The 13,122-nt window shown below is 52.0% G+C and overlaps 1 long non-coding RNA gene across 1 annotated transcript; it reads left to right on the top strand.

Annotated features, from left to right (window-relative positions):
• Positions 1 to 5,393: 5,393 nt before the first annotated feature.
• Positions 5,394 to 7,248, top strand: LOC139032199 (uncharacterized). Its single transcript, XR_011484723.1, has 2 exons — positions 5,394 to 5,628; positions 6,438 to 7,248. It is a non-coding gene; the product is annotated as an uncharacterized lncRNA (long non-coding RNA).
• Positions 7,249 to 13,122: the final 5,874 nt, after the last annotated feature.

A 13,122-nucleotide genomic window follows, 5' to 3' on the forward strand; every position in this document is an offset into this window, starting at 1 on the left:
CCATGAAAATCGTTCATATCATTGCTTTGCTCCTTCCCGCCTCAGGTTTTGCTCTAGCTGTTCCAGTCTCCTTGGACTTCTGTCCTGTCTAGAGCTTCGCTCACCCTTTACAGAGCAGGAGGCTTCTCTGGTGAACTCTGACCCTTACTGATCCCTACTTCCTCTGCGATCCCCACTGAGGCCCTCCCTTAGGGACCGGATTGAGGTCTTGGGCCTCAAGGGGACACTGACTTGGTGCCTGTCCTCTCTCACCCTCTTTCCAGGTTCTGGCAGGGTGCACCCGAGGCCTCTGCAGCTTGCTCCGGTCCTTGGCCGTCAGCAGCAGACAGAGGGGCTGCTGACAACCTCTCTGGCTCCTGCCATGTTTGCAAGGCCCCATCAGTCTAGTGTGGAACCGCAAAGCTACAGAGTCTCCTTCTGTTTCCCCTGGGTCCCCTGCCATGCAGCCAGCCTGTCCTCAGACTCCCCCCTCACCCACACCAGCTGCCCCCGGAGCACCTGCCAAGCCCCTGGCTAAGGGGCTCCACTGACATGGGTCCCCGAGCTTTGATGCATATGGCCCCACACTCGCTCATGCTGGCTGGATCCAGGATCAAGGCCTGAACTTGAGGCACCCACCCTGTGGACCGGCTGATGGGAAGCCCGTGAGGCAGCCTGGGAATACTAGCAGACTGGTGTTGAACATGTCCTGGGTACCAAGAACTCCCCTGCACATGACATCTTTGATCCTCACAGCCATCTTTTGAGGCCAGAGCTGTTATTATCATGTCCATTTCGAAGATGTAGAAACTGCCTTGGGACCTTGCCTGCCATCAGGATCTGAGCCAGCTCTGTTAGACTCCAGAGCAGGTACTGGAAATAAAGTACCACCTTCTCTTCTCATGTTGGGTGGTGATTACTGAAGAGCAGAAGTCTTCCTTATGAAACTATGTGGCTCTAAGTGCCCTGCCGGCCACAGATTACTCTGTGTGTGTGTGTGTATGTGGGGTGTGTTTGTGTATGTGTTTATGTGTGAATGTGTGTGTATTTGTGTGTATGTGTGTATGTGTGTATGTGGTGTGTGTGTGTATGTGTGTGTGTGTATGTGTGTGTGTGTATGTGGGGTGTGTGTGTGTATGTTGGGTGTGTGTGTGTGTGTGTATGTGTGTGTGTCTGTATGTGTGTGTGTATGTGGGGTGTGTGTATGTCTTGTGTGTGTGGGGTGTGTGTATATGTGTGTGTGTGTATGTTGGGTGTGTGTATGTGTGTGTATATCTGTGTGTGTGTGTGGTGTGTGTATGTGGGGGGTGTGTATGTGTGTGTGTGTGTATGTTGGGTGTGTGTATGTTGGGTGTGTGTGTGTGTGTGTATGTGTGTATATGTCTGTATGTGTGTGTGTATGTGGGGTGTGTGTATGTCTTGTGTGTGTGGGGTGTGTGTATATGTGTGTGTGTGTATGTTGGGTGTGTGTATGTGTGTGTATGTGTGTGTGTCTGTATGTGTGTGTGTATGTGGGGTGTGTGTATGTGTGTGTGTGTGTATGTTGGGTGTGTGTATGTGTGTGTATGTGTGTGTGTCTGTGTGTGTGTGTATGTGTGGGTGTGTGTATGTGTGTGTATGTGTGTGTGTCTGTATGTGTGTGTGTATGTGTGGGTGTGTGTATGTGGTGTGTGTGTGTGGTGTGTGTGTGTGTATCTGTGCATGTGTGTGTGTGTGGTGTGTGTATGTGGGGGGTGTGTTGTGTGTGTGGGATGTGTGTATGTGTGTGTATGTGTGTGTGTGTGTGTGGGTGTGTGTGTATGTGAGGTGTGGGGGGGGGTATGTGTGTGTGTGTATGTGTGTGTGTGTGTATGTGGTGTGTGTGTGTGGTGTGTGTGTGTGTATATCTGTGTGTGTGTGGGGTGTGTGTGTGTACATGTGTGTGTATCTGTGCATGCGTGTATGTGTGTGTGTGTGGTGTGTGTGTGTATGTGGGGGGTGTGTTGTGTGTGTGGGATGTGTGTATGTGTGTATGTGTGTATGTGTATGTGGGGTGTGTGTATGTGTGTGTATGTGTGTATATCTGTGTGTGTGTGTGGGGGGTGTGTGTCTGTGTGTGCTGAGAGACATAGAGACACAGACTCAGGGAATGGAGAAGTGGAGACATGGCCACCATAATGCGGGAGGGGGCTGGCAGCTAAAGCCAGGAGATGACAGAAGACTTGAGGGCGGAGGTGAGGAGCATCAGCTCCTGAACACAGCCCTGTTCTCCGTGTGGCCTGGCCCAGCAGTAGCTGGAGGGCTCCCCATCCCCTGGGGAAAGCCCAAGCCCGCCTGCATCCCTCGCGACCCAAGAGCACCTGTGACAGTGTTGCTGCCAAGTCCACCATCACACTGCGCCTTTGAATGACATCGTCCCAGCCGTAGTCTCCTCCGTCACCATCCTTGCTATCATTTGCATAGATGTCTTCTCCACGCCACTCACACCTTGCCTATCCTTACCACCCCACCACCCACAGCACCTCCTTCATTCAGCAAATATTTACGGAGCACCCTTTACACGCCAAGTGCACTGGGAATGCAGCAGGAAGCAAAACCAGGGGCCAGCCCTCAGGGACCTCCATCCACCACCCCCGCTCCCTCCCTCCGAGACCTCGAGCGTGAGTCCCAGCCCTTCGCTATAGCAGCCTCAGTCACTGTTCACTGAGCCCTGCTGTGTGTGACCCCCAGGCTGGGAACCGGGCCGTAAAAGGCACCCCACCCTTGCAGTACATGTGCTGCTTCCTCCTCTGTCATCTGCAGGAAGGGAAAGCCCTCCTTACAGGGACTCCCCTCCAGTTTCCCCCAGATGGTACCCCTCAAAGCCTGCTGCCGGTTGTTAGGCTGTCTGACCTACTTGGAAATCCTTTCATGCAAAATAAAAAAAGGAGCTGACGCTTCATCTCAGAGGCAGCTGCATTTCTCCAGAGCAGGAAAGGAAATAAGACAAAGACTGGGCTCTCCTAAATTAAAAACACGCTCATGAGGAGCCGGAGAGGGGCTGAGGAGGACCCTGGGGATTGCAGAGGACTCTGGCAGCCTCTGCTTGCAGCAGCGCCTCGCAAGATCACCTTAAGGCAAAACGGATGGGGCAGTAAGGACACGTGGGCGGGGGCAGAGGAGCCCTTCTCTGGCTGCAGATGAGCCCAGCCGTTCACCGGGGTGGCTCCCCCGCCCAGCATCCCAGCTTCCCTCTAAGCCAGCTCCCCCATCCGTCTGTCCGTATCACTGAGGGCCCATCGGCCCCCAGGGCTGGAATTCATTTAAATGGTATGTGAGCCGCGTGGCTAAAGCGCAGGTTAAGCAATGTTTATTACAATCAATAAATCATGGTCCCGTATCTGATCCAGAGACGGAAATAGCTCGTGAGCCGGGGCCGCTGAGGAGAGAGAGGTGACCGCAGGCCCGGAGAGAAGACAGACTCGATGAGGTCAGCCTCTCCGTATCAGCTGCAAGGGGCTGGTGTCCTGAGCCCTGATCCCATTTCTCCCAACAGTTCCTCGTCCCCCTCCTTCTCGGAGGAGCCTCAGGAGAGACCTGACATCCGTGTTTCCCTCCCCTGGAGAGAAGGCTGGCTTGGGAGCGGGGGAGCGGCTCAGCTGGCCAGGTGCGTGCCTCACTAGGAGCAGGGCATGGAAGAAAGGTTGTTAAGCCGCCTTTGGCAATTTCTTTCCGATTGTGGGAGGAAGTTTGGCTCTACGCCCTGCAAGCTGGGGAGGGAGGCAGGGTAGTAGAAGCGGAGATGCCTTGAAATGCCATAACTGGCAAGTCTGCAGCTTTGAGTGAGGGATGAGGAGTGCTGTGGGCCAGCGGCATCATATGGTTTCAGAGCACAGTGCTGTTATCACAAAGAGCTGGAGTTCAAATTCCAGCTTTGCCACTTCCTTGAATGAGTTCCCTAACCTCTTTGAATGCCCGTTCCCTGTGTAAAGCAGGGGAAATAATATCACCTGCCTCACAGGGATGCTGGGGAAACGCAGTGAGTTAATGTCTGTAGAAGCACTCAGCACAAGGGCTATAATACGTTTTGTTGCTGTTGTTGAGTCACTAAGTCGTGTCTGACTCTTTGCGACCCCATGGACTGCTGCTCGCCAGGCTTCCCTGTCCTTCACCAGCTCCCGGAGCTTGCTCAAACTCAAGTCCATTGAGTCGGTGATGCCATCCAACCATCTCATCCTCTCTCACCCCTTCTCCTCCCGCCCTCAATCTTTCCCAGCCTCGGGGTCTTTTCCAGTGAGTCGGCTCTTCGCATCAAGCAGCCAAAGTATTGGAGCTTCAGCTTCAGCATCAGTCCTTCCAATGAGTATTCAGGGTTGATTTCCTTTAGGATGGACTGGTTGGATCCCCATGCTGTCCAAGGGACTCCCAAGAGCCTTCTCCACCACCACAGTTTGAAAGCATCAGTTTTTCAACACAAGCTGCTTATGGTCCAACTCTCACGTCCCTACATGACCACTGGAAAAGCCATAGCTTTGACTATATGGACCTTTGCCGGCAAAGTGATGTCTCTGCAATGTTTAGTCCTCATGATTGTATTTACTGCGGGAGGCCTGCTGAGGCCCATGGGGTTGCAAAGAGTGAGACATAACTCAGCGACTGAACAGCAACTGTGGGAGGCTGAATAATGGCCCCAAAGACATCCTCATCCTAATTCCCAGAATCTGTGAATGTTTTGCATGTGGAAAAGGGATTCTGCAGATGCCAGTAGGTAAAGGAGCTGGAGATGAGGAGATTATCCTGGATTATCCGGTGGGCCCAATGCAACCACAAGGATCCCTATAAGAGGCAGGACGGGGAAGTCGGAGTGAGAGGGCCATGTGACCCGGGCGCTGCGGGCAGCAGAGCCAGAGGGAACGCAGCATTGACTGCGATGGAGACGGAGGAGGGGGCCGCAGGCGAAGGAATGCCGGCGGCCTCCAGACGCCGAAAAAGGTAAGGGAATAAGCTCTCCTCCGGACCCTCCAGGGAACCAGCCCTTCCAACAGCTTGATTTTGGCCCTGTAAGCCTCATTTCAAACTTCTGACCTCCAGAACTGTAAGAGAACGACCTTGTGTGATTTTAAGCCACGGGTTTGTGGTTATTCGTCACAGCAACAAGAAAACTAACACTTGTGAAGTTTAGGGGACCCCTTCCTGGTAAGAGAGCAGAGCAAACTGTCTGTGATGGAGAGACACCTGACCCTGTTCCAGGGGCTACTTAACCCCCTGGTTAAGATCAGGGTCAGTCCTAAGCCTTAGAGTCAGGGGCAGCCTTCCATGCTGTCCGTGAACTGCGGCTCCAGGAGAGAAAGACCGAGAGACTGTTAGGACGAGGAGTTCTGTTTTCTTTTGAATCACCTTCTCTCCTAGGCGAATGCGTGAACCCAGTATCCAGATCTCCTCTGATGAGGGCGGGGTTTCCACTCCAAAATCAGACAGCTGAGCCAAGCTCCGCAGAAGCAGTGGGTGGCAGCTTCCTTTTCCTCAAGTGGAGCTGCCAGCTCTCCTGGAAGCTGCTCGTCTGTCCCGTGGACTGCGGTGGGGGAGGGAGACGGTGGGTGATTATGGACCATCATGGATGCTACGTGATGGACACTGTGCTGGCTCAGGGAAGGTGCCCAAGAGGAGAGGGACGAAGTGTCAGCGGCCTGGGTGAGTCCACGGTCTACACTGGTGGTTCCCAAGCTGGTGCCTGGATCAGCCTCCGCTGATTCACCTGGTGGGGGGAGAGGGTGTCTAAAATATGGACTTCAGGGACCTGCTCCCGGAGGAGATGTCTACTCAGGGGTCTGGGGTAGGACACTTGTCACCCTGTCTACAGTGATACCCAGAAGCTGCCCCCAGCCCCCTCTCACATGATCTGGACCAGTTCCTGCTACGAGCCAGCCTCCCTTGGCAGACCTGGCACTGGGCGTGGCTCTTCCCCACAGGCCTCACGGCCCTTCCCCAAGGACTGAGGGAACCGGTTTGTCCTTCAGACGGCATCCCCAGGCAGCTTCTACTCTGCCTCCCAGTTGAGAGCAGCACTGCGGATGGGTCCCCGGAGACTGGGTTATTTTGCCTGTAGTGCCTGTGCCTAGGGATTGATACGGGAACTTGGGAGACGGGGAAACCGGTTTTGTCCTATTGGTTCTTATCTTGTGATCAAACTCATCTCTAGCCTGGCATCCCCAGAGTGTGGCAGGCAGGGCCAGGGCCCATCCGGAAGAGGTGCGATTATAGCCTCATCAGGAGAAGACAGACAGTGAACGAGGAGGAGGGGCGGGGGGGGGGAGAGGAAGGAGGAAGGGGGGGGACAGGAGGGGGAGAGGAGGGGGAGGGGAAGGGAAAGTGGAAAGAGAAGGAAACTGAGGAAATAATGGCCGACTCCTTCTTCCCCCAGCCCCATGCAAACCACCCCAAGCACAGCAGCTGGAAACGTGACTCGGATGCATAAATATAAAGATCTTCCTCTATTGCAGGGTTTCCCACTGGCATTTAGGACTGGATAATTCTCTGCTGTGGGCACTGTTGTGTGCATGGAAGGATGTCTGGCAGCATCTCTGGCCTCTGTTCACTAGATTCGAGCAGCATCCATCTCCAGTTAAGACAACTGAAAACATCTCCAGACACTGCCAAGCATCCTCTTAGGGGCAAAGTCGCCCTTAGTGGAGAGTCTGCCAAATCACTGAAAACCCACCAGAGGCTTCTCTGCTGGGCTGCATTCTCGCTCCTAATTCTTCATCCATGCTTCAACCGCATGACTTTGTAGTCCCTTCCATTAGAATCTGAGCACACTTTCCCAACCCAGTGATGCTGGGGTCCAGCAGACTTGCCTGGGCCAGCTGAACGAGGGTGGAAGACACAGCGTGTCCACGCCGAGACTAGACATTCAGAGCCACCACCTGCTTGAGCTTAATCCTCGTGCTTCTGCCATCCAGCCTCTCAGGAAGATCATGCCTGGAGGTGCCCACTGGCTCCAGGAAGAGGATGTGCACGCGTGGGGCAAGCCTGGACCCCATCCGTGCTGGTGGCAAGCCCAGCCACGCCCAGGCTAGACTAGACTACCCCCAGACAAGCCGCGGGTGAGTGAGTGAGGATACACGGTTGCCGCGGGTGAGTGAGTGAGGATGCACGGTTGCCGCGGGTGAGTGAGTGAGGATGCACGGTTGCCGCAGGTGAGTGAGTGAGGATGCACGGTTGCTATGCTAAGCCACTAGGTGGTTTGTTACGCAGTGTTATGTGGCAACAGCTGACTATTACAGCTTCCTGTTGAAATCAGGAGAACCCTGACCTACTTGCTCTGATTCATGAGGCTCTGCATGATCTGGCCACCACCTAACTCTCTTGGGGGGTTGGCAGGGATGGAGTAAGCTTGCCAGGCTGAAGGAAAGGCAAGAAAAAAGACCCTGACGTTGAGTGGTATGAGCTGTTTGTGTTATATATTTGGGAACCTAGAGATTATCATTACTGAATGAATTAAGTCAGGCAGAGAAAGGCAAATATATATCACTGATATGTGAAATCTAAAAAATAGAAATGAACTTGTTTGCAGAACAGTAACAGACTCACAGACGTAGAAAACAAACTTATGGTCACCAAACGGGAAGGGGAGGGAGTGGTAACTTAGGAGCAGGGAGCTGGCAGTATTCACCGCTACACACAAAATAAACAGCAAAGATTCATTGTGGAGCACAGGCAACAATGCTCAACGTCTCGCAATAACCAGCGGTGGAAAAGAAACTTAAAATACATATGTGTATTTGTGTAACTGAGTCATTTTGCTACACACCTGAAACTATTAATAACGCAATATTACAAATCAATTGTAAAAAGAAAGATCCTGGGATAGGACCAAGATGGGGCCTTCAAGGGGCAGAAATGTGCCCAGTGTTAGGCAGAGATCAGATCTCCTTTTGGAAAACCAGATTAAGACAGGTCTGCATACGTGCTAAGTTGCTTTAGTCATGTCTGACTCTTTGTGACCCTGTGGACTGTAGCCCGCCAGGCTCCTCTGTCCATGGGATTCTCCAGGCAAGAACACTGCAGTGGGTTGCCTTGCCGTCCTCCAGGGGGTCTTCCCAGCCCAGGAATCAAACCTGCATCTCTTAGATCTCCTGCATTGGCAGTTGGGTCTAGTCAGAGTTAAAATCCAGGCCATTACATTGATAGATTCCAGGTGTATCCTTATCTCCCCCACCACAGATGATGATATTATCATGAGTAAGTTCTTCTTCTGGACCAGACACTAGGCTAAGTACTTAGCATCCAGGATCAAATTCAATCTTCCCATGCTAATGAGGGTAGTTTGATTATGCCCATTTTACAGATGGGGAAATCAAGTTCTTATTTGCCTGAGCTCACACTAATAGTGGTAATAGAGAAAGAATTCAAACTCAGGTCCACCTGACCCCAGAGCTCCAGCTCTCAAGCCACTGCCTGGTCTCCCCCTGACTAGCACTACACACCAAGCCATTTTCCAGAACAAATTTTCCCTTCAGGGAGCAGGAGAGATGTGTTGCCTTTGAAGGGCATGACACCTTCAGGAGACAAGTGTCACTATGCTGCCATCAAAGCCTCCAGTGACTTTCAAAGGCCTGCCGCACGCTCTGTAGGTTCACAGTGCCAGCATCCTCTCCTTCAGCAGGGTGGGGGTGAGCTGTTGGCTTATGTGAGGACAGGTCTCTGGGTGCGCATTATGGACAGACTCCAGGAGGAAGTTCAGGCTCTGGAATCTGGTCCCACGATTAACAGGCAACACCAGTAAAGTGAAGCAACAGATAGGGCAAGATAAGAGGTTGGTTTTGCAGGAGACTGGGTGGAGTAAAAGGGTCTCCAGGGGGGTCTTTGGGGCTTAGGGGAGCTCTAAAGGATACGTAAGTCTGGACTCCACCCCAACCTGGGATTTAAAACTTGGGGCTGTATTTTTTTTAAGCTTTCTTCCAATTTGTACCCCTGCTTAAGAATTTCTGTCCAGGAGGCTGTGCTCAATGGAATATTTTCTGCCTGTACCACTCTCTGTTCTCACCACATTTCATGGCCAGGGGTCTTTGCTATCACCTCCTCTTCCGTGATGCCTTTCTGGGTTTATCGTTCAAAGGCAGATGCCTTTCCTGAACTCCTTTCTCCATACCTGATGTTTGACTCTTCTAAAAACACCCCAAACTAACACAACCCATAGGGAACTCAGCTTTGCCTCTAAACTTTCTTCCCTTTCTTGGGTTCTCTGCCTCAATAAGGGCTATCTCCAGCCCTCCAGAAAGCCAGAAAAGGTGGTTACCACAGATGATTAAGGGTTGAGGCCCGAAACCATGCAGTCAGTCCCCCGGGTTTGCAGTGTGGCTCCGCTGCTCTGGCTGAATGACTATCAGTCAGTTATTTAGCCTCTCTGAGCCTCAGTTTCCTAATCTGAAAGATGGAGCAGCAATGCACATGCGTCCTGAGGACACGGTTAGGAGTCAGTGAGATGACACGCGTGGGATGCTCGGGACAGCGTGTGCTCGGTCGGCGCTCACTGTTATCCTCCTCGATGCCTCTCTCTTCACTCCTTGTGTTCAATTCATCCCCGAGCCCTGTCAATCCTGTCTCCCAAATATCAATCCACCCTCCGTACTCATCTCCATGACAACCCCCTGAGTGCAGGCCACTCTGTCCAGGAAAACCACCTGCCTCCTCACTGGTCCCCTGCTTCCCTCCCACCTGCCTCTGACCTGTTCACACAGTGGCAGGGGAAACCAACTTTTAAAAACGCAAACGGGATCGTGGGATCCTGCCCCTCTGCTGATTAAAAGCTTCACGTGTTACCGTGCACATCCTGCTGCCTGGCCCTCTCTCCACCCCCATCCCATCTTCCCCTGATTGCCCTGCACATCCTCAAAGCTGAGCCGAGATGTTGTCATCTGAGGGGAGCCTGATCCCCAGGCCAGACCCCTGCTCCGTGCCTCCAGAGCCCGTCTCGTCTCACGCGTCCCCTGTTACAGCACTTTGCGTGCTGTGTTACGAGCATCGTCTCTGGTCCAGTCTGCTTTCTGGGCTCAAACACAAACACACTTCACCTGACTCAAAGCAAACTGGATCAAAGCTGCTGCCGTCTCTGTGATCAGCAACGCCATCATCACTCCTCTCTGGCCAGCTGCTACCTTCACCTCCTGTTATGACTGATGTCCGATACGGGAGCTGCTATGGCAAGGGAAGTTAAGTCCTAAGGAAAGATGTTTCAACGCCTTACATCTTCTCTGCCACCCCCTCTTCTAAACCTCGGAACCAGCTGAAGCATTTCAGCCCATCTGTATGCGGTCTCTCCTCCCTTCCTCCCAAACCGCGATCTGACCTTGAACAACGTCTCTGAGATCCCCTAGAGCAAAACCTTCTGCGGGAAAGAGGGTGGGAGGCTCCTGAGCAGCCTGGAGCCACAGGGGTGGAGCCATCAAACGACTCCTCCGATCCCGGCGTCCGCCCGCACCCCCACACCTGAGGCTCACTGCCCCGGCGTGAGGCCCCCCTACGCCCTGGAAAGGGCCTCCCAGGCTCCTCGTGGATTCTTCTGGCTCGTCCCTGGCTGTGTCTCAGGACTGTGCAGTAGGCACTCCTCTTGGGTGTACAGTGAGCAGTGACGAGGATGCTATTTTTGGCCTACCCGTGTCATCTCTTGGTGACCAGCTCTGCCCAGCCAGTGTTCAGATCCAGGTCCGGCAGAATCCCGTGCACAGAGGAGCCTGGTGGGCCACAGTCCCTGGGGTCGCAAGGGTCGGACACAACTGAGCGACTAGACCACCAGCAGGACGAGATGGGAGAGAGGCTTTGAGAACTCCTCACTTAATTCAACTTCTTCCTTTCTTTCTTTGAGAGAGAGAGGTAGTGAACAAGGCAATTTTACATGGAATAAATTTTTGCATTTGTCTGAACACAGTCTGGAAAACTCTGGCCATCCCCAAGCACTGTGATGGGGAGGAGTAAATTCCTATTGCCTTAAGGCTACCAACACAGCTTCCTTTCATTTGCACTGAATCAGCCACCAGACATCCAAAATATTAGGTTCATTTCCAGCCCAACGTTAGACCTGAAGCACATTCAAAAACCAAAGAGATGTTTTTGAGCATTCTAAAATTGTTTGGACAACTCTTGGATTCCCAAGGAATGTAGGAAGAGCTGTCTGCTCCATGAGGGCCCCAGGGATGATCACTTCCTTCCCCAAGGCTGGAACCAAAGGCTGTTTCTCTCTAGGACAGGGAGAGGCTCCATTGGCCTCAGAATAGCTCTAAAGCCATCTTTCAAAAAGGTGCATCCTCCGTAGGACCCAGCAACTCCACTCCCACTTACGTACCCAAAGGAACTGAAAGCTGGCTCTTGAAGAAGTATTTGCACATCTCTGTTCATGGCAGCAGGTTCACACTAGCCAAAAAGTGGAAGCAGCCCCAAGAACCAACCTGTTCTTGGATGAATGGATAAACAAAATTTGGCATATACACTCAAGAGGAAAATTACTCAGTGGAATATTAAAAAAGAAGGAAATTTTGACGCATGCTCAGTACGGACACACCCTGAGAGGACACTGAGTGCTCGGTTGCTCAGATGTTTCTGGCTCTTTGAAATCCAGCGGGCTGGAGCCCTGGAGAAGGGCATGGCAACCCACTCCAGGATTCTTGCCTGAGGAATCCTGGGGACAGAGGAGCCTGGCGGGCTACAGTCTATAGGGTCGTGAAGAGTCAGACATGACTTTGTATGCACACACACAGTGTAGCCTGCCAGGCTCCTCTGTCCATGGGATTCTCCAGGCAAGAATACTGCAGTGCATTGCCATTTCCTGCTTCAGGGGACCTCCCGACCCAGGGATTGAGCCCCCATCTCTGTGTCTCCTGCATCGGCGGGTAGGCTCTTCACCGTTGCGTCACCTGGGACGCAGAGGAGGACATGAAGCTCAGGAAGCAAGCCAGAGTCCCCGAAAGACAGCGCTGCGCGACGCTGCTTACGTGAGCTGCCCAGAGCAGTGCGGCCAGAGTCCCCGAAAGACAGCGCTGCGCGACGCTGCTTACGTGAGCTGCCCAGAGCAGTGCGGCTCATGAAGACAGAAGGTAGAAGGGCAGGCACCAGGGGAGGGGCAGTGGGGAGGGCGGGAAACGGGGAGTGTTTGCTCAATAATGCTAAATAACTCCACAAAGAATGAAGAGACGGAGCCAAAGCAAAAACAACACCCAGTTGTGGATGTGACTGGTGATGGAAGTAAAGTCCGATGCTGTAAAAAGCAATATTGCATAGGAACCTGGAATGTTAGGTCCATGAATCAAGGAAAATTGGAAGTGATCAAATAGGAGATGGCAAGAGTGAACGTCGACACCCTAGGAATCAGAGAATAAAATGTACTGGAATGGGTGAATTTAACTCAGATGACCATCATATCTACAACTGTGGGCAGGAATCCCTTAGAAGAAATGGAGTAGCCCTCATAGTCAACAAAAGAGTCTGAAATGCAGCGCTTGGATGCAATCTCAAAAAACAGAAGGATGATCTCTACTTGTTTCTAAGGCAAACCATTCAATATTCCAGTAATCCAAGTCTATGCCCCAACTTGGATTACTTCAGTAACACTGAAGAAGCTGAAGTTGAACAGTTATATGAGGATCTATAAAACCTTCTAGAACTAACACCCAAAAAAGATGTCCGTTTCATTATAGGGGACTGGAGCGCAAACGTAGGAAGTCAAGAAACACCTGGAGTAACAGGCAAATTTGGCCTTGGAGTACAGAATGAAGCAGGGCAAAGGCCAAGAGTTTCGCCAAGAGAACGCACTGGTCATAGGAAACACCCTCTTCCAACAACACAAGAGAAGACTCTACAGATGGACATCACCAGATGGTCAATACCGATATCAGGTTGATTATATTCTTTGCAGCCAAAGATGGAGAAGCTCTATACAGTCAGCAAAAACAAGACCGGGAGCTGACTGTGGCTCAGATCATGAACTCCTTATTGCCAAATTCAGACTTAAACTGAAGAAAGTGGGGAAAACCACTAGACCATTCACTTATGACCTAAATAAAATCCTTATGATTATACAGTGGAAATGACAATAAATTCAAGGGATTAGATCTGATAGACAGAGTGCCTGATGAACTATGGACAGAGGTTCGTGACATTGTACAGGAGACAGGGAGCAAGACCATTCCCAAG

The sequence above is a fragment of the Odocoileus virginianus genome, chromosome 30 (genome assembly GCF_023699985.2).
Source record: "Odocoileus virginianus isolate 20LAN1187 ecotype Illinois chromosome 30, Ovbor_1.2, whole genome shotgun sequence".
Classification (NCBI taxonomy): domain Eukaryota; kingdom Metazoa; phylum Chordata; class Mammalia; order Artiodactyla; family Cervidae; genus Odocoileus; species Odocoileus virginianus.